At 39.2% G+C, this 23974-nt stretch overlaps 1 long non-coding RNA gene across 1 annotated transcript in view; it reads left to right on the top strand.

Moving 5' to 3' along the window:
* Window positions 1–965: 965 nt before the first annotated feature.
* LOC306831349 overlaps window positions 966–23974 on the top strand; it is a 43655-nt gene continuing 20646 nt past the window's right edge. Inside the window, exon 1 of the long non-coding RNA XR_013780068.1 lies at window positions 966–1099. This is a non-coding gene — a long non-coding RNA (uncharacterized lncRNA). The remainder of the gene's footprint in view (window positions 1100–23974) is intronic.

The raw sequence follows: 23974 nt of genomic DNA, 5'->3' as shown, positions 1-23974 counted from the left end.
AACACACTGCAAAAAGGCAAAGGCAAAACAACTGCATAAGCATCAAATGCAAAGACAGAAAGGAAAAAAACCAGGAGCTGTTGAGAAGGATGTTTCAAGAGACCCAGATGTGTTGTGCAGAAGTATTAAGGAGTGATGCACATTTTAGGTGTGCATGTAGCCTGAAACCAATCTTTGAAGAGAAACCCTAATGCAGGATGATTCTTTAACAATCTTAGATATTTGATCTGTGGCTTTGCACGATATCATTGTTAACTCAGGTTACATTTTATCACAACAGTTTGAGTTTTTAACGGTTTTTCTGATGTTTGAGACATGTTTTTTCTCCAGGCTGCTCAAAGCTCTTTGAGTCAAATTGTTCACGTTTTTTATTTGCTCTAAAGTCCAAGCAAATTGATTCTTTCTCTGCATGTAAAAATAAATCCAGAAAAAAATAAACCAACAGACAAGATATTAGACCTTAAAAACCTTCCTGTGCTTTAAAGCAAATTCTCAGTCTTGAGCTTGCACACTGTAACTACTGAATGCTATTGAAACTGTCTCTCACTGTATTGTTAGCATTACAGCAATTCAGACAAGCTAGCATGTCAACTTCAGCAGCTCCATGACTGCTAGCTTAACTTTGGACCTCAGCCGTCGTCTTGTTTAACACCACGTGAGGACACCAAGTTTCCTGCCTTTCCACCAGCTGCGAGTGTCAACAAGGATTTATCATTCATGTTGTCACATGAAAGTGCCACTTTGGGAAACAACGGCGTACCACATTTAACGTGGCGGCACATGGTAGTGCTGGTACAGGAGCAGCGGGGTGCTGCTGGTAGTCTACTGTAGGTCACGGCACATGGAAGTGCCAGTGATCTGCTGGCAGGGGACCACTTTGTAGTTGTTCTCAGTGTTTTCTGAATGTCTGTGTGTTTCCCTCCAGTATTGATAGCCCTCATTGTGTTCACCTGTGTCATTAGTCTCACCTGTGTTGATAAGCCCTGTGTCTATTTAGTCTTTGTGTTTCTTTCTCTCTGTTTGTTCATTGTTGTTGTATATTGGATGCGTCACAATGTTTCCAGTGTCATCCATGATTCCTCATCTGGATTATTATTAAGTAAATTTTGTTTAATAATCTTTTCTTTTGTCCTGTAACTGGGTCCACCCTCCTTGTTTTTTCACCCTTGTGACAAGAACAGCAGACAGACATAAACACTTCAAGTTATACATAATGTGCCCTCCTTTTTTTTGTATATTGAAATTCATCTCATTAATGCAATACTGAACAATTTCCATCACACTGTGTATATGTGTCTTACATTGTGCAGGTCTACTTGGCTCCATCAGGTAAGGGGAGTCTGGAAACAAACAAATGGAAATGACATGAAATCAAGAGAGGCTTATCCTTATTTTCAGTAACCATGGAAGCAGAATGATACTACACTTTCGGTCTTTTATACCATTAAAAAGGGCTTGTGCATCGAGCTCAACCTTTGTTTTTCAAATCAGTTTTCACCACCAATCAGTTTTGATTGGACCTTTTAGAGAAACTGACTGTTGTATAGATCATTTGAAAAGTAGGAGTGCATAGTTATTGCTTAATTTTACTCAAACATGTTCTCCTTACTGAGGTAGTTAGGTTTTCTGTGTTGTGAAGATAGATAGTTCCTCTTTGCCATGCCTTACTGAACAATATGTCGAATTTCAGTAACAGGGAGACGGTGACATATTTAATGTGCTGTATATTTCTAAACTAATACAGTTTGTCTGCAAGACAAGGGATATGGATGTTTTATTCTGCCATAATATTCATTTATTTCTGTATGTCTTGTTTTTATGTCTGTTGCCTACAACATCTCTTATAGGTGTGTTTGTGTATCAGCCAATCAGCCTAGAACCAGTATATACCCTACCTGACCCTGCATGTGTCCACATTACGGTTGTGATTGATATGGCTGTGTACACTCTGTATCACCAAGCTATGTTGACTTTTCCCTCCATTTAATCTTCTCATCATCAGCTTGTTTTTTTTTTTTTGTCAAATTCATCCTCATCCTTCCTTTCTCCAGCTGCATGCTTCAATCCCTTCTAAGAGAGATGGCAATATTTGACTAGAAAATGAGAAAAACAACTTGAGAGCAGTGTCAGTACATCTCTAAATTGTGTCTGACTGCATAAACAGACTAAATTATTATTTATGGTAAAACTTACACATGTGCACTTAACCTGAGCAAAGAAGTCAGGTGGTGCTTTCACTGCTAATGTTAGCTACACCCTACACCAATCTGTTATTTTACTGCAGATGTTGCGACCCCATTTATAGCAGTATGTAATTGATTTTGCTAAATTTAAAGTGTTTTCTTCACATAACACTTGTAGACTTGTCTGATAATAATTTGCACAACACTGACAAAGAAATTAGTTTATATGAAAATCCCTAGTAGAGGATAAAGTTAATAGGTGTGATGTAGCTTTCCTCCAAACTATAGTTGGTATTCATCTTGTGCATCATTCCATTCCTTGGGTTGTGTGCCTGTGTTTTTGTGTGTATGGTCCTGATATAGTGTAGCATGTGCTCGAATTCGAGACCTTAAGGGCAAGTGGAGGTGAATGATCACCTCGTCCTGCTCTGTTTAACTGGATGGAGACCGCATACATCTGGCTAGGTTGGCTTCTTCAAAATACACACACACCTACACACACACACACACACACACACACACACACACACACACACACACACACACACACACACACACACACACACACACACACACACACACACACTCCTGGCCCAGCAATGACCCGTGTATAGCATTCGGCTATTTAGAGTCATTTCAATGCAACACTCAGTTTCTTTCAGGCGGACAAAGTCTTCTGATCTGCCCAATGACACATAGTTTGTCAGACATTTACCCATCTTTGATGGAGATAAATAAGTTGTGAAGTGAAATAACATGCATTAAAAGAAAGTTGTATATAAGCCCTGTGTTGGCAAAGCTATGAAATGTTGCGACATAGATTTTTAAATAATTTTTGATATGCTCTCCTGAAGATCTCTACTTTAAGAGAATAAACTGGCCATCTCCATCGTGATGGGTGCAAACATCAATCCACATTTCTTAATTGAGTAATCCCTTTAGTTAGAAGTATTGGGTTAACTGCATTTTGTTCCCATTGTGAGCTGTTGGTAAATCTAAACAAGGCACATCTGACTAAAGGAAATACGTTTTCAGGGTCAACAGTGGGCTAGCACACTAACCAATGGGCTAGCGCGCTAACCATGTACAGTAGAGAGGCTATCGTCTCACGGCTGGCAGCTCCTTCCCTGCATGTGATTTCCCATTCTCTTCCCTTGTTTCCTACTCTATCCAATGTCCTATCATATTAAGATATAAAAGGCCAAGCATATACAGACATAGACCAAACAGCTATGGTCATTGGAAAATCATTGTTAGAGTAATAGATAATTAATTGTTTCCAATATATAGTCAGGCATGTTTTGTTTTTAGTAACTTAAGTCTTGGGTTGGGGTTGACTCACCTATCATCCTTTAAAACGTTGCTGGATGGACCTTTTTCTTGTTGGGACCTGAAAGAATAGCAGCTGCTGTAACAAATAGCAGAGGTGTGTGAATAGGTTCATAGAGACTAAGCGTGTGAGTGTTTGTGTGTGATATGGGAAGTCCTATGGGACTGTCAGGTTGAGAGCTCATTACCTGCCAAATCACCCAGAATCCAGCGGGAGGCCTGCTCTGACTGTGCTCTCATGTCAACTCAGTAATAGAGAAGAAGACAGCGATGGCAAAACGTCAAATATTTAACAACACTGTTAAGGAGTTGACCCTGTATCCAACCCTGACCCTACCATGAGAATTGGACGTATTCTGCATCACGTTTTTCTTTTTTTGAGTGTTTTAAATGAATTCTGATTTGTTACTGATTTGCTTCCAAACCGACCTTACAATCTTTTCCTCCTGAGAATATCTAACTGACAACAAATGCTGCTTTTCAATAACAACCTGCTTCAAATTCTTGGCATGCCTCTACTCATAACTCTCTGTTGACCACTAAGCAACTTCAGGCTTGACTTTGCTCAAAGGCGCTTCTCTTTTGTTGCTGTATTAGACTGTAGCTTGCACACAAAATTTCCAACCTTTAGATCTCTGATCTCGGCACCTCTGTCAGGCCTTGTTTGGTTCATGCCTCCTTCACTCACTTCACTTCACTTGTTATTTTAAAATGTTTCATCAAAGTGATTTTCCCTTTTCATAATTCTAACTCTGCCTTTTTTGTACTGTTGGATCAAAGCTTTAAATCCTACTACACCTCTACTATCTGAGGTACTGACCCTGGCCCCCTTGAGTGTTGAGGTCTTTTTGGTTTATCTTTGCCTTCAGATGAACCGTAGGAAATTAACAACCACAACTGTACTTCCTAAAGGGCAGTACATTTCTCAAAATATTATCCGTCCAGCTTTTTGTCCTTTAGTTAAATTTCTTTACTGAAAGTTTACTGAAATAAAGAGTGTGGTGCTGTTTTGGGGTGAATCAGATATCAAAACTTAAAGCAATTCTCTGCACTTAACTGGCTCGAGTGTCCACTGATGTAAGGTCTTATGTGACATTTCCAAGCAATCAATATTTTGCTTGGGTGTGACATTTGCAAGCAGTTCATAATTTTCCATGGCTGCAAATCTAATGGTTTTGACCAGAGCGCACCAGAGAAGGTTGAACCGTTGATCCAGACTGCAGAAATCTCCAGATAACACACGCTGATTACACACTGTGTGTGGATGTGTTCCAGCTCCCTTTTAGGACGGAGCGGTGAAACAAATACATGAATGCTCAGGGGGCTGTGAAAAAGGAAATTAATCCATGACCTTGAGCTGAAAAGGTTGTCAGCTTATGGTGTATCGCAGAGACCCTGACAATCTTGTTATAAATGAAACCTAGAGTTATTTACCAGTACACAAGATCTGATAAAGCAATCCTTGTTCTACACAGGCACAGGTCTTTATTAGAAACTAGATTGGGTGTTAGAGGGAAATAGTGCAAGGTTAGAGTGGCTATGATTTGATGAAGTGGCCAGGCATCGTCCTTGTTTTGGTCTCAGCTGTATAGCTTCTGCTTTTGGGGTGTCTGATCTTTCTGACATCAAGAAGGTCTAGAAATACTTCTTTGTAAATGATATGTCTATTTAAGAAATAAAGAGAGTACGTGTGTTTTAATAGTGTATTTGATTTTTACAAGGTAATAGTGCCTTACAAGACAATTTCAAACCACATTACAACAACGACTCTTGGAGTTTGTTTCCAAGGCACTGTGATTAATGACCCCATGATGTGTGTTTGTTTGTATGGGTGCACTCATGGACTAGCAGTGGTCAGGTCAGCCTTTGCCATCCAAGGTTGAAAGATGGGAGTTTAGCCAATTAGAAGTCAGGGGGTGAGAGGATTTGCTGTATAGGAAGGTTCAGGAGAATAAAAGATGACTGTGTGGGGCCCATGAGACCCGATGAGAAAGGAGTTGAAGGATGCAGGAAATGAGGAGTTTTTGAGGGGTAATAAGTCAAAACAATCAGGGCTGAAAGTGTCATGAGCAAACAGAAGGTTCAGTTTCATTGAACCTTGCCTTGTCTTGGTTGCCCTTTGTTAACCATCAGGAGAATCTCTTTCCCCCTCTTGCAAAATTGCTGGGCACACTGCACGCACACACACACACACACACACACACACACACACACACACACACACACACACACACACACACACACACACACACACACACACACACCATCAAAATGCCATTGTGTAAATATGATCAATAACATTAGGCTATTTACAGTAGTTTGTGTAATAAAAGGACAATTCTTGAATGACTTCTGTTCTGTTGTGATCTGGAGCTTGTGACGGCCCCTTTGTAGTAATTAATTAAATGGTGAATGCTTTCTGTCCCTGTTCTGAGCAGACAGTCAGAAGATGAGACACACCTGGGTGTGCCTCCATGCTTAAAAGCCAAACAGCAGTCCATCTTGGGTCCCCTTCTAAGACACTATGACAACACACCTTTGGTTGAATGATCTGACTCTACAATCCAACACCCATTACCACACACCCACACCTTACGCAACAGATTGTTCAATATTGTTCACACAGACATCTACTGTAAGTTCTGATTGTTGTAAAGACTAATACATTGCTTTAGTAACCGGTATACCCTTGTCTCCCATCTCTGCCACTGTCCAAGAGACTTAATATGTGTGACATGCTATATAGAAAATAAAATACATTTAATTTGACCTGGGGGCTGTTGGGATAATGCTAGAGGAAACACTGAGGAGAGGTGTGTTTCTGAGACAGCTGGCTTTGCTCTGAGTGCCAGAGCACTCAATAAGGTAGATCATAGCAGGAGAAGCTTCATGATGAAATGTAAATTAATCATTGGAAAGCTCAGAGACTCAGCTTTTGTGGCCTCTGATGAGGGACTGGAGACTTGAGTTTTTGACATTTTGTCTGTAAAGTTCAATCATCAACATTACCAGATTGCTTTTCTTTGTGAATGACTTTGGCTCGGGCGTAATTGTAGCACATAATCCCAATTATCAACAACTAAGCCGTAGGGTTTTTATGCTTGAGGTGATCCAAGTCCTGGATTGTCTCCTTGATTCAGGCCATGAATGTGAATCGTTGAGTCCCCTCTTTTATGACTGGTACCCTCATATCAAGTGGCTGATGAAGACATTGATTGAGATAGAGATATGTTGGTCTCCTTAAAGACTTTCTGCCAGCATCTTTCAGATATGTAAGAGCACCAGCCTTTTATCAAGGTCCTTCCAAATGGCTGCGCTCTTTCAATCCACAACAGCATCACATAGAGCCAGGCCACCTACCCTGCAGAGAAATATCATCTTGGCTGCCTGTCTGTGAAATCACTCTTTAAGCTACTGCCAAGAGCATACAACCCCACACGGGTAGGTTCAGTGATGATTTACCAGTAAAGTCTCCTTTTTAGTCTATTTTTAATAGTTTTTGATCTGAACATCTTAATGAACGAGTGTTTATTAAGTCTTATTTACATGAGTTTGACTTTGTGTTGTGTGGTTGTTTTTAAGAACCAGCATTTAACACTACAACATTGTAAGGTGTAATGGAGGTGTTTTCTTTAAAGCCCTGTCAACCTGTTTATTTCATTTTTACATCAATTAGATTCTCTGGCTTTGACATGTCTTTAAGTATGTTTCATGGGTTTGCTGATGGTATTAGAAGCTGTTGTTGTATCTTCGGGTATGGACTGAGAAAATAAGCTCCAATGTCGAGACTGTTTTTCTCCATTAAGCGTACATCAATAGCACTTCCAATGCATGCCAGAGCTAATAAGTGACCAGCTGGTGCTTTGAAACCAAGTGCCTGAAGCCTTGTCAAGAAGCCTGCACTCAGTCTAATCCTCTGCACAAAACAAATTTTAGGTGACAGCATGACATACGCTTAAAAACGAGAGGACTATGGCGCTCCACTCCTGTCTTAGCTATTAATTAGCTGGAGATTTGTCAGTATCTGACTTCAACACAGTTGAGAGTGTGAGCAACTGCATCCTTTTATGTATAAGGAAAGATGCACCTCATCTGAGCCATCTGGTTTGACATTAGATGGCTAAATGTTTCACTATCAATCTGTTTATAAAAGCAGCTAAATGATGGTGAATGTTGAGAGATTATAAGAAAGGTTTGTGAGTATGATGAGATGATTTAAATAAGCAGTTCAGCAAACAAAATACAACTGGCCCAGCTCTAATGGTGTTATTTTTCACATGTTGAGTATTACTGGTTTGAAACGTTCAATTACATGTTCCCATCGTCATTATATTTGTTTCGGCAGCTGTTCGGGGAATGTTGAACATTGTTTTCACGACAAAGTCTATTTATCCAAATAAATGCCGGCCTACCACAGCTTTGTGGCCCTGAGCTGGTTTGGGCTCCACCTAGCCACCTGTTATGTTGTGAACTGTATGCTCAGCTGCAAAACTAACGGACAATCAACCTCACTTTCCTGATGTTTAAGAATAACCATGGCAAGCACAGCCATATGTCATTTAAATTCATCAAAAAATGTTTGATGTTTCTCTGTAATTACTTGATGGCTGATTATTCATATGAGTTGTTACAAAATTAGATGCATAGGTACTGCAAAGTCTAATACTGGGAAATGAAAAAGTGAAAAAGCTTTCAATACTGCCCTATCAACTGTCCCTATAAAACATGAAACAAATAAGTAAATCCAAATCTAGACGCTGTGCTCAAAAACAATGATTTTCTAGTTATTTGTGTGTTCTGAATAGACAACATTTATTTATTAATATTATGTCAGGAAAATGAGATGAATTAACAATGAATTAGGGCTGCAACTAACAGTTGTTTTAGTAATTGACTCATTGGCCAATCATGTTTTTGATTCATAGATTAATCAGACAAAAAAATCGTGATCTCCACCCCTTTATTCAAAATATAACTCTAATTTTTAAGAAACGACAGGTTTGGTATTACCAGTGGGACTGGACGGCACAACACAGTAATGTGGGAGAGTTTTCTTTAGGAGAGCAAAATGTCATCATGGCTTCTTGCTAGCAATCACAAAAGTTAAGTACGTTTTTGACTCAGTACTACTCATCCATATTTTTTTTTTTCAGAATTTAGATGAAAAATCTAATTTCTTGCAAGCCACTGCATGTCGGCTGTAAAGTCTGTTTAAAGTTTGTGGCAATTTAAAGCTGCACACAATTTGGAGTGATTTATTTAATCTGAAATGGAAGGTCAAATGTTTTAAATAAGGGTTCACTTGTAAGGCCTATCTAATCCGTTTAAAGTTATGGAAGTAGGCTAAAAAACCTTCCTGACTAAACTTTTGTGACCTCTAAAAGGATCCAAGAAAGTGCTCCTGGAAGTATTTTGACTTTCCCTCAAAAAATTACCAGCTTCAGAATCCCACACTAATAACAGCTTCTTCTTATCTGTCCTCATGAATTTTAATACAGACACAGATAATAATTCTGTTGATACTGCAAAGCCAAAGAAAAGAAATAGCCAAGATTCACATTGTATGCATGTGGAAGAACCCTTATTGTTTTCTATGAATATATCAGCATGCCCAGGGATGGATAAAGTCAAATTAAATTGTTCCTTTAAAAAAGGGGATAAGTGAAAATAGTGAATCTGAAAATGCATCTTTTTGCCAAGGCTCACTTGGCAAAATAAATCTACTTTCTAACTTTGATTAGATCTTCTGATTTCGGTATGATAAATCGTTTCATGCTGTGATGATATTATTTCTTTTATGTCTGGAGTTGTGTAGCAATTGGCCATTGTGGATTCCACTTTAGCTGTCGGAGGATATTCCTGAGATTTACAATGAGACATGTGATTTATTCAGTTGATGACTTTATCTTGAATCATTTTCAATAACCTGCAATCTTTAAGTCCCTTAAAAAAAACAGATTACTTTCACCATTTACAAATCCAGTCAAATAATGCTAAAATAGAGAAACAGAAACAGTCTTTTGGTGTTTTAAAGAAGGCTCTGTGAAATCCATCGCAAAGACTTCACCAAAATGTCCTTCAGAGTCACGGCCAACAAGTGCAAGTTTTCCAATAGTCTCACATCAAACACTATTCTTTGTTGCTATATATGTATGTAAGTTGATGGGAGGAGGCCCATTTGTCTTGTTTAATATCCCCTGAAGATCAGATGCTTTCAATGTCTCCCTTTTTTAATGTCATCGACTTGAGGTCACCTTGTCCTTGAAGATAAAAACAGGATGCACTTTGCAGCCAAGCTGCAGCAGAGTGTTGGGAGATGCTTTCTGTATTACGAAACCAGCTCAGGGACCAGCGAGAGGATCTTTGCAAACACAAATATATATGACAAGGGAAATTACTGCCTCCGAACAACTGCCAGACCACACACATAAGCAGACTTGTTTTGTGCTTTTTGCAAACATGGAGAGACATAAAACCACCTTCTGGCCCTCTCATCTGTTCCCAGTTGGCTTTTCCCCTGTTCATATATAACTGAGAAAATAAAGTCGTTTTGTGACTTTGTTTCGGCTTGTGGCAATTCCTCAAATTTCTGACGCTCAATTACTGACCCCTTAGAGAAACTGACATAAAATTGCACGGGAATTCACTGACCCCCATCTAGGAGGGTGCTCAACTCATTTTCGATATATTCACCCCCTTTGGAGCAATGGTGTTCCCTGGAAAGGCCCATATGCCACAATATGGGTGCAATGATAGGACTTACATTGAGTGTGTGTGTCGTGTCTGCTCAGAACACCATTAGATTACTTTCACCTCTTCAGCCCACACACACTTGGCTGAGGCCATTGGGACTTACTCTCCAAAGGATAGCTGTTTCATTGCACCACAGGCATACATGTTTTTAGTGTGTCTGTGTTTTTTCTGTGTAGAGAGATAAGGTGAAAGAAAAAAGGAGAGGAAAACGCACTGTGAGGGTGAGGAGGGGAGAAGGCAGTAACTCAAACAAATCTAGTAGAACTCCAGAAACCCAGAAAATTGTCAGTAGACCTCGAGACTGCTTGTCTTTCACAGCCAACATTTTCTCTTGCAGAGATTAGAAACACTATTTAAAGATGTGCTGAGCCCCCTTTTGAGAATTAAATATACTGTACATAATAAGATGCAGCTGCAACCCTCGAAAGGAAACATTCAAGTTGATGAGAAGCACACTGTAGTGATTAAATCATTTTTCTTAAACATAACCCAAATATAAATCGTGATTGTTTAAATCAAAACTTCATAGAATACTCAAAAAACTCTTTTGACAATGTTAGAGAAAATATTTCAAATTGTGATGCTAGCCAGATTAAATCAACCTTTTTATTCCATGAAAAAAAACAATTGTTTTTATTTACAATTTTATTATTATTTACAATTTCGACTCATTTTAACATGATAAAACACAATCTTACAGCGTCCATTCAAATATCGTCTATTTTTCTATTTTTAAAATGTATCTTCCAGTAATTTAAGCCTATTTCTAACTGTAGAAACTCCCAGGCCTTCACTGCACATTCTCTGTCAAATCAGAATGTTTGATTTTTATTGAGAAAGAATATGCAGACAGCTCAGTTATCCATGTGTCTGTGCTGTTGGAATACCTCTGATGACCTTAGATGCGAAATCAAGAACACGGCAAACACTGCCATGAAAGAGTTTTGTGTTGGGAGAAATCCATGAAATTGACCAAATTTTGCCAATAATTCTTCAATAAGAGCCTTTCTTGGAGGCTCGAGGAGTTATCTCCCTCAGGAGTTTTATCATGTCATTTAAATGCTTTAACAATTTTGTAAAGTTGAACTTCTTATCACCAATACAATGCGTGATAAAGACTCTCAGAACACTTACTCTCTTGGTATTTCAGTTACAATCTAAACATAATTGACTGCAATTTTCATTCCTGGTAGGACTAGAAGGGAAAATATTGACATAACATGAACTGGCAACAGTTTGTTTGAATCATCAATTTACTTTAATTTAATTTCAACAGTGCTTTAGAGTTTGTCTTATATTTACATAAACCCCACATCTCTATGATATTTTGAGAGATGCTACCTTGATGTACATTTGTCAAAATTACCTGATATATTCAAATAGAACAACAGCATCAGCAACTGGTTACTTATTTATCATTTACAATTCACCTGATAGGGATCACTTAGTTTATCCCGAATAATATTGGAAACAAACCAGAATTAAAATGGAAGAGTGGCTAAAGGAATGACTTAGATTTAAGATTTATCCTGGATTCTAGTATATAAATGTTAAATCTGCCATTCATGTTCATTCTACATAAAACATTTCAGTCTCCCAACACTCTTTATACTTCTGTCGAGAAATACAAAGCCCACACAAACAAGGAGGCACTTGACTGCAGGGCAACAGTTTCACATCGACACAAAATGCTAACTTAAGTCTGAGCCCCATTCCACCAAGGTCATGGGCAAAGCAATTCAAGGCTGTCAATCATGTCACATCCATTGGATAAAGGCAATATTTTCTGTGGTTGGCTCATACTGCTCTCACCTCTAAATGACATGGAGTCCCTTGGTGACTGTCTACAGGACCAACAGAGGAGATGCCTGACAATCAGATAAATTAGACATTTGAGAGTTTTCTTGCTTTCCCATTTCCGCTCATTGCATACATATACATATACATATATTTCAGCATCTAGTCATGGGCAGGTTGGAGAATGAGAAGCATATAGGACAAGAGACAGGTTAAAGGAGACAGGTTGAATAAGTCTGTCAGTTTTGGAAGGGCATGGACTTCCTGTTTGTTTAATTTAATCAACCCAGCAAGCAGTTGATTGACGTAAATTAGCAAGAGTCACATGTTAACATCTTCTCTTTTACTGTACTTGGATGTCTATGCAATTTCTTAGGTATCTAGGCCATGGTTTGAAGATGATTTCACCATACATCAGGTATATTCATTGTGTATAGAACATAAGGCTTACCTGCTTTTATGGCAAGCACTAAGCCATGGAAAAACAATTGTTACAAGGATTATTTATGTTGAAAATGAAGGCCAGACATCTGATAAAATGACATACTGAATCACTGCAAATCTCTTGCAAGGCGACCCTAAAATTCTGATAGAGAATTTCCAACGTTGTCGTATCAGATGTTGCAACAAGAAGTGCACTTTATTTACTATATCTTTCGGTATTGCTGCTTCTTGAAATTCAAATACATCATTTGTTTTACATTTCTCTGCATTGATGCCCACAAGTTGTTTTTCTGTCAGTTAAAATTCCTGTACACAGTTTCTGTGTGCTGCTACTCGACAACAATCTGAAAAGATGACAGCAGAGATCTCCTCTGCTCAGCTGTCATAATACTGCATCAGAGGATAAATTTCCATTTTTTAATTTAGTCTACTCTATGATGTTTTTATATAAAAAAAACACTCAATATTTTGTCGCAGAAATGAAAGAAATGAATTAAAAACCAGAATAACCCTAAGCGGGAAAGTTGATTGGTTGACCTGCATCTGCTTCCTGATTGGGTAATCGTAAAAATAAAACCTGAAATGTTGCTACATCAGGGCAGGAACACAATTTTATCACACTCATTTTTTTGCAAATGTGTTTCTTGGTGTGGAAGTCAAAGGATTAAAAACATACTTGTCTTCACAACAAAATAACCTTTTTTTATAGTTTCTGTAGCAGTAATAACCATGTTGTTGGCGTAAGAGGTTTTAAATGTCAAGCGTAAACTTAACAACATTCACACTGAAAATTTGTGGGATTAGCAGCTTGTCATTTAGTTGGATGCAAGCATCTCCACCCACCAAGTCTTCATTTAGATTGAGGCAAAAGGGGAAAAAATAAAGACAATCGTTCAGCTCTAGTCTTTCTGTGTGTATAGGACTGGTGTATCGTTTCACAAGGTACTGGTAATAAGTTGCAAAGAAGTAGCATGTTGCAAAGATCTTTTTTTTTTTTTTAATTTACCAATCCTGCAGGCACACAATGAGGGCAAATTTTGCAGAAAAATCCCCTGAGGTAAAGTAGAGAAGAAGATTGGTGTGAAGCGTGTGGGCTTGTCTCTTATGAGGTTTAGTGAGTCTCAGTGAAAAAAGCAAACTGCTTGACTCCTTGACCAGTATTCCTCCTACTGTAAGTCCTCCCTACACATAATGGTGATTACAGGGTCCTTTAGGGAGCAGAAGGTGAAAGCAACAACACTCATGGCTTATCAGAAAATGGGAGGGAGGCATCCATGAAACAGGACCCGGTGATTATTTAGGTTCCCAAGCTGTTAGTGAGATGGCTTTTTAATCGTGGCTAATGGAGTTCCCACTAACATCATCCCCCAGTGGGAGTTTGGAAAGTGAGTTTGGTGTACTCCTTCCCCGTATTCTTTCAATTTTTATCTAATTACTTTCTTGCATCTTTGTGGCATCTTTATTTTTTTTCCTTCCCTCTTAAAAAAACCCCAACCCTCTCCTCTTCTTCAATTGCAATTATGTCCCTGAGAGAAGTGACTGTGAGATTTTTTTTTAACATAGCATGAGCTCTTTTAAAAAGCAAACACAAATACATTAATGCACTCAGCAGCAACCAGATTCACCCAAGGGCAATGCATGACCTGCTGAAGTGACTATTTTGTGTGAAAAACAACGAGTCAGGATGTGGCAGGTGAGCTCAACATTTCATGTCTGCAAATACCAAGGACATAACTTCACATGTGTCTGTCTTGTATTTTTTATTCAATAAAAGACAGACGGGAGAGTTTTTTTCCCCCTTAATCTGCTTTTCCCCTACACCTGCCACTTCATTCTCTCACGTCTCCCTGAGTCTGCTGTCTTGGAGGGCCTCCCGCTGTGACAGTGTCTTTCCTGCCCTCCCATCAGCCCTTCCTTCTTTTTCTCTCTTTCTGTGTCGCATCCTGTCTCTCCACCTTCGCTGGTGCTGACTCTAGGTAAAAGCTGATGTGAGATTTGAAAGGCCCATGTTTTGAAAAAGTACGCCGCATTGTGAGCAGCCCCCGAAACTCAAACCGTCCCTGCTGTGCGCCAACTTGAGCTGTCAGGCAGAGCATGCATGCTTAAAACCAGGGTGGAAGCAGCTAAACCAACGCTGTCAGGACAACTATAAAAGCATTAAAGTCAAAGAAATAAGGGGGGAAAAGTAGGAAAAAGTAAGATAGCTTGCAACACCCCCTGACATGGGCCTGCAAAACCCACTAGCTCCATAATATCAACAAAATATGATAAATTATGAGCCTCTGATAAAGGAGGTAGAAGAATCGTAAGAAATGTGGAGCTGTATGCCAATCTCTATGATAGGACACATTGATATTATTAAAACATTGATCCTGCCAAAACGTTTATAATTCTAAAAATCAATTTCAATCCTAGCCTCACTTTTCCTCCACACTAAGGAAGAGCCTCAAGTTATTCATATAGAACAATAAGCAACCTAGATTGCCTCTACCCTCTACTCTACCTACCATAGCTCGGAGGGTTGGCACTGCCTTACATGAAACAAAATATTGGGCAAATGAGCCTAAGCGCAAGTGTGACTTTTGTACAAATACTCTTCAGCTAACCTCCAAAGAGCAAACACAGATTGAGTGCTTTGTCGCTGACTCAGCAAACCCAATCATTTTCTTTTCATATGCCTCATTGGTGCATCATCCCTTGGCGCCATGTGCTCTGCTGCGCCTCAGCCGCAACAGAAACTTTGGTTTAAATCCTGCTCGTTCCTTGGGATTTGTCTGCACTCTGAAATCCCCCATCATGTCTTCATTTCCCAGTTTTTGTTCATACTCCACAATCTGACTGAGCTACAGCAACTCTAAGGTGTAGAGTGTCAGGTGATTTTTTTTTTTCAAAACTCTATTTATCCCTCTGGGGCAATTAGCGCACCAAACGTTCGGCCACAGGAGCAGCGAACTGCATACACCCTGACAGAGCAAGGGGAGCAATTCAGGGTTAAGTGTCTTGCCCAAGGACACATCAGACATGTTGCTCGCATGTGTCCAACCGGAAGATCGAACCCTCGATTTTCCGTTTGAGGGACGATGACTCTACCCACTGAGCCACAGTAACACAGTAGCCCAGTAAAGAAGGTGATGTGTAAAGTATTTTTTTACTTCACCTACATCACCTGTATGACAAAAATACAGTGTAATGTGTTTTATTGCCTGTAGTGGGGATTATTGCATATTGATGGATATGACGGAATTTTGAGGACTTTTGCTTTCCTACTGGACCCGAGCCTAGAGGGTAGGTACCCAGGAGATAGCCTTTCTGGCAGGCCCATTTTTATTGAGCATATTTGGTCTGGAATGATGTAATGCAGCCATGTTTTTGACATTGGTATCAGACAGAATCTATTACTATTGTGTTATGATCAAACAAAGTATTTTTGTTGGAAAGCTCTGGAAGATGTTGACCCAGTGTTTTCACTATTCACTTTGGTTGTGTGTGTCTTTTTGAACTCCGAACCATGCATTTCAAGCAAGGCAAAGGCAAACATGGAGTTTGGCTACATCAAAGCAGATTTAATGTTTAGAAGTCCGAAGGGTAGAATTAGGCAGTTTGGCGGGTATATTGATTTGTTGTGACTTTTTCTGTTGGTTAGAACGTCTGAAGTCATATTATTTAATGACTTGAAACAATTTTTTATTTTTATTTGTTTGCTGCAGACTCTTTTGATCAGACCGGTCGTCTACTGCAAATCAAATACCCAGCAAAGGACTTCCAGCCACAGCTTATCTTTATGCTTTGATTTTGCTACTACTGGGGAACTTATGCCACATGTGTTCTGAGAAAGCTCTTTTATCCAATTGTAAACTCAGTGTTTGAGTCAATGGACATTCAAAATTGCAGCAGAGGGAAAATCCCATTAACGAGCTAGAACATCTTACTCCTATTCCTTTCTTCTTCAAGTGGTCATTAATGGAGGTCATTCCACCCCTAATTACCCCCAGCAGTACTTTTGATATTTCATAGCATTATTCAAGGTATTGGAGGTTATCTATTTTAATAATGTGATCAATGTCTCTTGGGAGCCATATTGAATATCTTCAATGAATCTATTTGATGTGTGCTCAGCGGCCATATCTGTTACATCATCTTGGTTGCTGTAGCGAGATATTAGAAATCCATACACTCAAAATATGATATATGGCTAAGCCACGGTGGAATTGACTGGGACTGTGGTGTGCTGTGCTTTTCTTTTCTGGTTGACGAGAAAGGAAAGAAAAAATCACAGTCTGAGAAATAAAGAATAATTTGCACATTCAATGTAAGGTTCAGACCCCTAAGGCAGCTTTAGACTGAGGTTTTTAGTCTTGATTAGGACAGATAGCATATATTTGTGGGCCACATGTGGCAATTAAGTGGCCCAGTTGGCTGCGATGGCTGGTGGTAATTTGCCCATTTCTTCACCACACTTCCACAATTTGACAGAATTTCTCGTCTGTCTTACCCCCGTCATAAATGTAAATTACCCAGAATTACACATAGATGAGAGCCTTGCATGCTATGAAAAGGCTTTGCTAAGTGGGTGACTTTCCAAACCCACCTAAATCCACCTAAATCTATACTCATAGTTCCGTTGGCTGTTTCGTGCCAATGTGTAAACTTCCTTCACAGTGTGTTTTCAATAAGCAAGAGGACGTTGTGTATCAGTTATAAAGATTGGCACTTAATTATCAACATGGCTGTGAGAGAGAAAGTAGGTGTATGCAAAAGACGTATGAAGATGTATACCTTTCGAGGCTTTTCATTTTAGGAGAGGAGTTTTTTTTTAGTTTGCTTTAAACCTTATCCATACTGTTTATTTTATTCTATTTTAAATAATTAGATGAATATCTTCATGGGCTTTTTATATCATACGTTCAATTACTCCTGTATCTGGACAAACCTGTTAGAGGATCTTTATGTTGGAGCCAATAATAGGACATGAATGATTAATTAACTAATAAAAGCTGGTGCAAGAGATTGAGATTTTCGGTCGATTATTTTATAAGGATATTGATTAGTGGTTTGAGCTATAACATGTCTAAAATGTCAATCAATGATTCCCAAAAGCCAAGATGATCTCTTTCAATCGTATTGCTTTATCCATAACCAAAAAAGAAAATAAATTACCCTAACAGTGAAGTAAAAGAACTGGAAATAGTCAAATGTATAATGCAGATGTTGGAATAAGAGAATTTTGACCTTCTTTCTTCAAAAACACAACAAAAGAAAGAAAACCCCACTGAAACTTATACATGAATCATAAGAGTAGTTGGTGGATATTTTATGAGACTACATGCACAATATATAACTATTCAAAAGCATGATCAAGATAAAAGACAAGATTCATAGTGTTCCCTTTCCTTTAGAGCCAAATCATCCTGCTATTATCCTCTACCAAGCCTCAGAACTCCCTCAGTTCTTGGCTCTCTTGAATAACAAAGCGGTCCCTTTTTGAACGCTCTTGGCAACTATTGTGTGCGGTTGCAACCCTAACAGATCTAACTGTAACACGTGGCTTTGATCGCAAGTAGATGCTGTAGATGGCTTCAAGTGAGGAAGATGATGATTATAGGTATGCAAAATCTTTGGAGGTGTACACAGGCAGTCTTATTAACATTTACATTTTGGATCAAATGGGTCAAGATATGCTGCTAGTTGATATATGGCTTGGATCTTCCCCATCAGACAATGGTGCCACACTGGAACTAGATAGATAGATAGATAGATAGATACTTTATTGATCCCGAGGGAAATTCAAGGCATCCAGTAGCAGTATACAGACAGGCAGGACACAAGACATTAGTTACAATACACACCCGCTGTCCCCCCTCCCCTCTGTATACAAAATCCCCCAAACAAGATATAGCAGCCCCTATGTGACTAAACTTCCTTGTGGAACTTCCCTGTGTGGGACCTTTTCCCTAACACTACTCATACTTTTTGAACACTTTTTTTTTTTTAGCTCTCATTCTTTTTAAGAACTACCTCCTGAACTATTCATAACTTGCACAAACAATCAACCAGTTATAAAGCCTTTGTTCAGTTCTATATTCTTACTTATTTTACAAAGTGTAAGAGATGCCTAACGTAGCTTTGCGCGCCGTTGTGTGCAACTTTGTGTGCAACAAAAGTTGTGTATTATTGTGTCATATAACACATAACTCTTAATATTTTTTTTCCATAAGGAACTGCAAATTATGTTGTTATAATGTTTTAAAAAACAAAAATGTTATGTTAAAACAAAATAGTTAACTTTATACACTTTGCGTATGTTTTTCCCTCGTCAACAGTGGTTGCTGAAGCACCCATGCTCTTGGCAAATGGGTGCAAATTTAAACATTTAAAATACATCCTAATCCGTGTCCACCCAACACCATCTATGTGTACTAGTATGCCGATTAAGCAAAGTGAGTAACATAGTGTGTAACTCCATTGTTTACTGCCTGTCCCAAGACAAACATTTGTGGAGGCTGTCCAGTAACTGCTGCATATGCCTTTCTCAGCTGTTTTCCCTGCTTTGCCAGGTGTGCGGGCAGCAGGCGCTTCTGCAAGGACGCCCAACTGTGTGGAAACTCTGCACTCAAGGCAAAGCTGAGGGACAGCGTTGGCATAAATCTTTTGGTAATTGTGCTGTAAACAGACATGGAACTATAAAGCTTTGCTTTGATGTGCGCTGCAACAGAGTGGGAGGCCGAGTTTCTATTAAATCACTTTCTATTTGGCCATTTGCAGCGCTCCTCCTTCCATTACATGTGGCAGTGATTGAAAGCTGGGAATGTTAGTTGCCATGTGACTGATTGGCCCAGAGGGCCATCTATTAGCTTTCTATGCTGATTAACCATCTGGTGGATAAGGGATTGTTAGTATATGTATAGTGACCCATCATTTAAGGAACTGTCATTGAGTGATAACCGACTGAAAACCAAAAGACAGGGATACCAAGTAAATGTGGTGTTGGAAATTGTAAATGTGAGGTATTATGCAAATACCCTTGTGGGTGTAGAGCTTTAAAGTGCATAGATATTTAGGGGAAACAAATAAAAGCATGTACCTATAAAGTTCACTGAAATACATCAAGAAACATATCAGTGTTGGTGGTGGTTACATTGCTCTTTGGCCTGCTGAGACACATTCTGTTATAGTGGGCAAATACATCATTGGCAACGGATCTAGTTTGTTTCATCACTGAGAAATACTTGGCTTGGTCTTCATCATGCAGGTCAAAGTGAGGTTTTTATCTTGGCCTTTAATTGTTTATATAATTGTGTTTATAATGTATTATTGAACATCAATGCACATGATTTATTTATTGAGAATGCTCAGCAGTAATCTAATATTCACCTGAACACCAGAGAGAACTACCTTATGACCAACCAATCATCTCTTCATTCTGTGTGCTCTGTAGTTGTTGTGGCATGGGAGCATGTTGCTTTTTCCACAGTGACCTGTTGTCATATCTCTTGTTGCACTGAGGGCGATAAAGGCATGAAATGAGTTCAGCCGCAGTCTGATACATCCCCAGCTTTGAGATCACCACTTGTGTGTCTGTACCTGTTTGAGCTTGAGAAACACTGCCGGCTCTTTTTCTGATTATCTCTATAAGATTGTGTCTCTTTATTTTGTTGTCATGCCTTCTGATCTGGCCAAAGTGGTTTTCTGGCCTTAACAGGAAATAATGCAGGAACCCTCAATACTGTGTTAGTGTGTTGTTCAGATTATCTGACACATCTGTGACAAATGGTAACTTTCCTTTTTGAGATTATACTTTAGCTTGATCTGGCTGAGTCTTTGGCTGGTGTGTAGTTTTGTGGACTCACGCATGTTAAGTGTGTATCTCTAGCACACAATGTAATGTTTGCACAGTCCTTTGAATACCAGATGTTTGTTCACCACCTTATTTGCCTCTATGAAGGTTTATTCTCTGATGGGCCCACTGCCCAACAGAAATGTAGTCTTGCTTAATATGTAAATTATGTAATCTGATTTTGTTTTTGTCATGCTACCTTAGGACAGTTGCTGTTGTGTTCAGACCGAATCCATTGGAAATTAAAGTAGATTGCTGCCTATATGCTATGCTATGTCAATGTCTGTTTATATGACCTTGAAGAAAATAAATAAGCCTAAATTTGCTTATTTAGTGTGGACTTGCATCACATCTTTAAACAGCTGATAACATGATGAGAAAGATCTGTAAAATTTTATTGAACCTTTTCCGACCACAGATGAGCACCTATATTAATCATTTTACTGAATATATTTAAAACAACTTAGAGCAGGGTGGAGAATATGCTGAAATGCTGAATCGTATTTGAACATACTTGCATGTTGAATTAAAAAAAAATAAAAAAAAATTTAGTGTTTGTGTTTGCAGTTCGAGGCTGAGAGCAGAGGTTTCTTCACTTCCTGCCTGAGACATTGATTCCATCTATAAAATTGTGAAATCTTTATACACTCTTTGTACATTTGGTCATTCTGTGCCTTACTTCCCTTATTTGAGTTACTGGAGGGAAGCTAATGGGCTCCATGTAAATTAAAGTTGGCATTTGGTTCTTCTAAATGGACCTGAAAGGTGAGGTGAGGGGGTCAAGAGGAGGCACAGCCATTAGCATGACTTATATGAAGGTTGCATCCATGTCCATGTTCTGCTCAGTTTTGGCCTTGGGGGTTGGAGGAGAAATTACAGAGAACAAAAGGGTCAAGAGGAGTCTCTGAAGAAAATAAATTAGTCGTAACATGAGGTGAAAATGGAGAAAGAATGAGAAAGCCGGAGGGGAAATTACCAAAGGAGAAGGGCACACATGAGATGGAGCCAAGAGAAAGAAGGGGAGGCGTTGCTCTCTCCTTGCTATTAGTCACTTCGTCACAGCTCCCTGGCTTTATGGAGAGTTTCCTGTCATGGTGCTGCTTTTTAATTGACATTAAAATGCACTGACCAATTCTGTCAGCCCTCCCCCTTTCCCCAGCTTTATGCCCTCGCTCCTCCCTCCTCCCTCCTCTCTGTCTTTTTAACCCTCCTGACTTGATTGACGTGGGCTGTCATTTACGTACAGTGAGGCGTGATAGAAATGACACACTTACCTCACATCTCAGCAGCTCAAGTGACAGCCAGCAGTTTCTTTCTCTCAGAATGATTTTGTGTGTGAACAATGTTCTGTATACACACAAGCATGTGCGTGTGTCAAAGTCATATTTTATGGCCTTGTCATTTGTAGAAAAAAATGTATTCACATAAAGAACTTCTCTGCGTTCCTGCAGCTTTGCTGGTGTAATGTACAGCCAGCTCCAAGAGCTTTCAGATGAAATAAGGGGGAGGAGATGAAGACCAATGCCTTTAAGGTCAATGGAATGCAGATCCATGAAGCAGGAAATGTGCAATTAAGCCACAGATGATTCTTGGTGGAAATGATGGCAGCGTAATGTGTGGAAGAGTATACAATCTAAATAATTGTAAGTTTTAAAAGTGGTGTAGAATATCTATCCGTTCTTTAGATCAGTCGACTATTCTGAATTTAAATTTACTTTTCACTGAATTTGAAATTTGCTTCTCAGAACATCCCTAGTCTAATTAGCTTTATTGATAACAAACCAAAACAAGAAGACACCTTAACGTCTCTTATAGAGAGAACATTGTAGCTGGAGTGAGCTATTTCCATGTCCAACAAGTTTCAGACTGGTTCTAACTATCCTCAGTTATAGTTTGCAACAATCCTGTTTTCCCTTTTGCTGGCCCTCAGACAAGAACTAATTATTAATCCTTTCTGACACTGTCTGAGAAACTGCTAGAGCACTAAAAGGAACTAAGAGTCGAAAAGCACGTTGGCTCTAACACCATTTAAAGTAGTTGGAAAAGTGTATATCTGCACACCAGTGGACCCATAAAGACATAAAAGTTTGTGTTCACTGAGAAGCTCACCCTTCCAATGGTTGTTAACAAGATATCCAAGTATGCAAAATTAGAAAAAAGAAAAAAAAAAATAGGATGTAAAAAAACATTATTGATAGTCACTGAAAATATCACATTATTCTTATTTTAACATTAGTGGAAGATTCCAAATATTGAAATGCGAGTTCCGAGGTCTTCTCGGTATTAGCAGCAAACAGTCTCACCTCAGCATGTTAAGTCCTATTCCTTTCTGCCCCACTTCTTTGGATCAATGAAATGATAGACTGCTGAGAAGAGGGCTGCTCTGCCTTTTAGAATGAATGATTGTGGATCTGTGAGTCAGTTAACACAAGTGGGCCAAGTATGTGTCAAAATTATGTATGAATCTGTGTATGATTTTGAGCCTGGGCAGAATATGATAAAGAATGCATCCGGTCAGAGCATGGTTTCATGCGGCATGTATTTAAGAATAAACATTAGTATAGTTTGTATTGCTCCTTTTCTGAGTTGTTGTTTTATTGTGTTTAGAATGATTTTTCCTTTGACATGAATAATCTCCTGATGGGAACCTGCAGAGGATTCAGCTATTAGTGAGTGGTTTGCAGAGGTCAGTTAGTGGACTTGATGGATAGATGTTACAAATGACAGAGAGAACCTGGAGAAGATGAATGGAAGGAAGGGCACAAAGAGACTTATAGACCATAAGAGACAGATAAAAGAGGAGAAATGGTCAAGTATAAAGCATTTGAAAAGGAGACATTGAGTGTGTAGCTGTCATACTGTGCAACCAGCATGCCAAAGCCATATCAAGGACACGCTCCTCCTCCTGCCCTTCCTCCTGCAGTGGTAGAGATGTTTCTGGCAAGGTTCAGCAGTTCATGTCCTACATGACTGCTGTCCTGCTCTGCTTCGCCTGCTCCGCTTTGACCGCTGTTGATGGCTTGTGAGAGCTAAAGTTTCCCCCCCCCCAATCCATCTACAAGCAGACACAGCTACAAGAAAACTGCATTCACACCCCCAACACAAAAACGCAAACAGACCATCTATTTTTCCTGACACATACCAACTTCACGAAATATATGTTTCTGCATCTCATGACGCTGCTGATTTTGCTGCAGTCTTTTTCAGAAAGCAGAGACAGATTCTGTCAATTAGCTCCCTCCATTTAGTTAATGATAATGATGATGGCCATGGCTAAGTATAAATTAAGATAACTTTCTCTGCAGCTGTGCCCTACAACACACGAGAGATGACTGATGCGTGGCTCAAATTTTGTTTCAAACCATGATTTAATAATAAAAAATACTTTTAGTTGGACGATCATCATAAGTGCTGCATTGACCCAGTAAATGTCTGCCAGTAAATCACAGCACTGACGAATCGAAACAGACAAGCAGCCACTTACATTCACACCTTCGGGCAATTTTAGAATCACTAGATAACATAAGCATGTCTTCGGACTGTGGAAGGAAGCCGGAGTACTACAAAGGAACCACGCATGCACGGGGAGAACATGCAAACTCCACATAGTATGGTCCTGTAGGGGAGGGATTTG

This window comes from Symphodus melops (genome assembly GCF_947650265.1).
Source record: "Symphodus melops genome assembly, chromosome: 11".
In the NCBI taxonomy this organism is placed as follows: Eukaryota; Metazoa; Chordata; class Actinopteri; order Labriformes; family Labridae; genus Symphodus; species Symphodus melops.
Note: the sequence above shows the minus strand (reverse complement) of the source record. Positions and strands in the feature narration are given on the sequence as shown.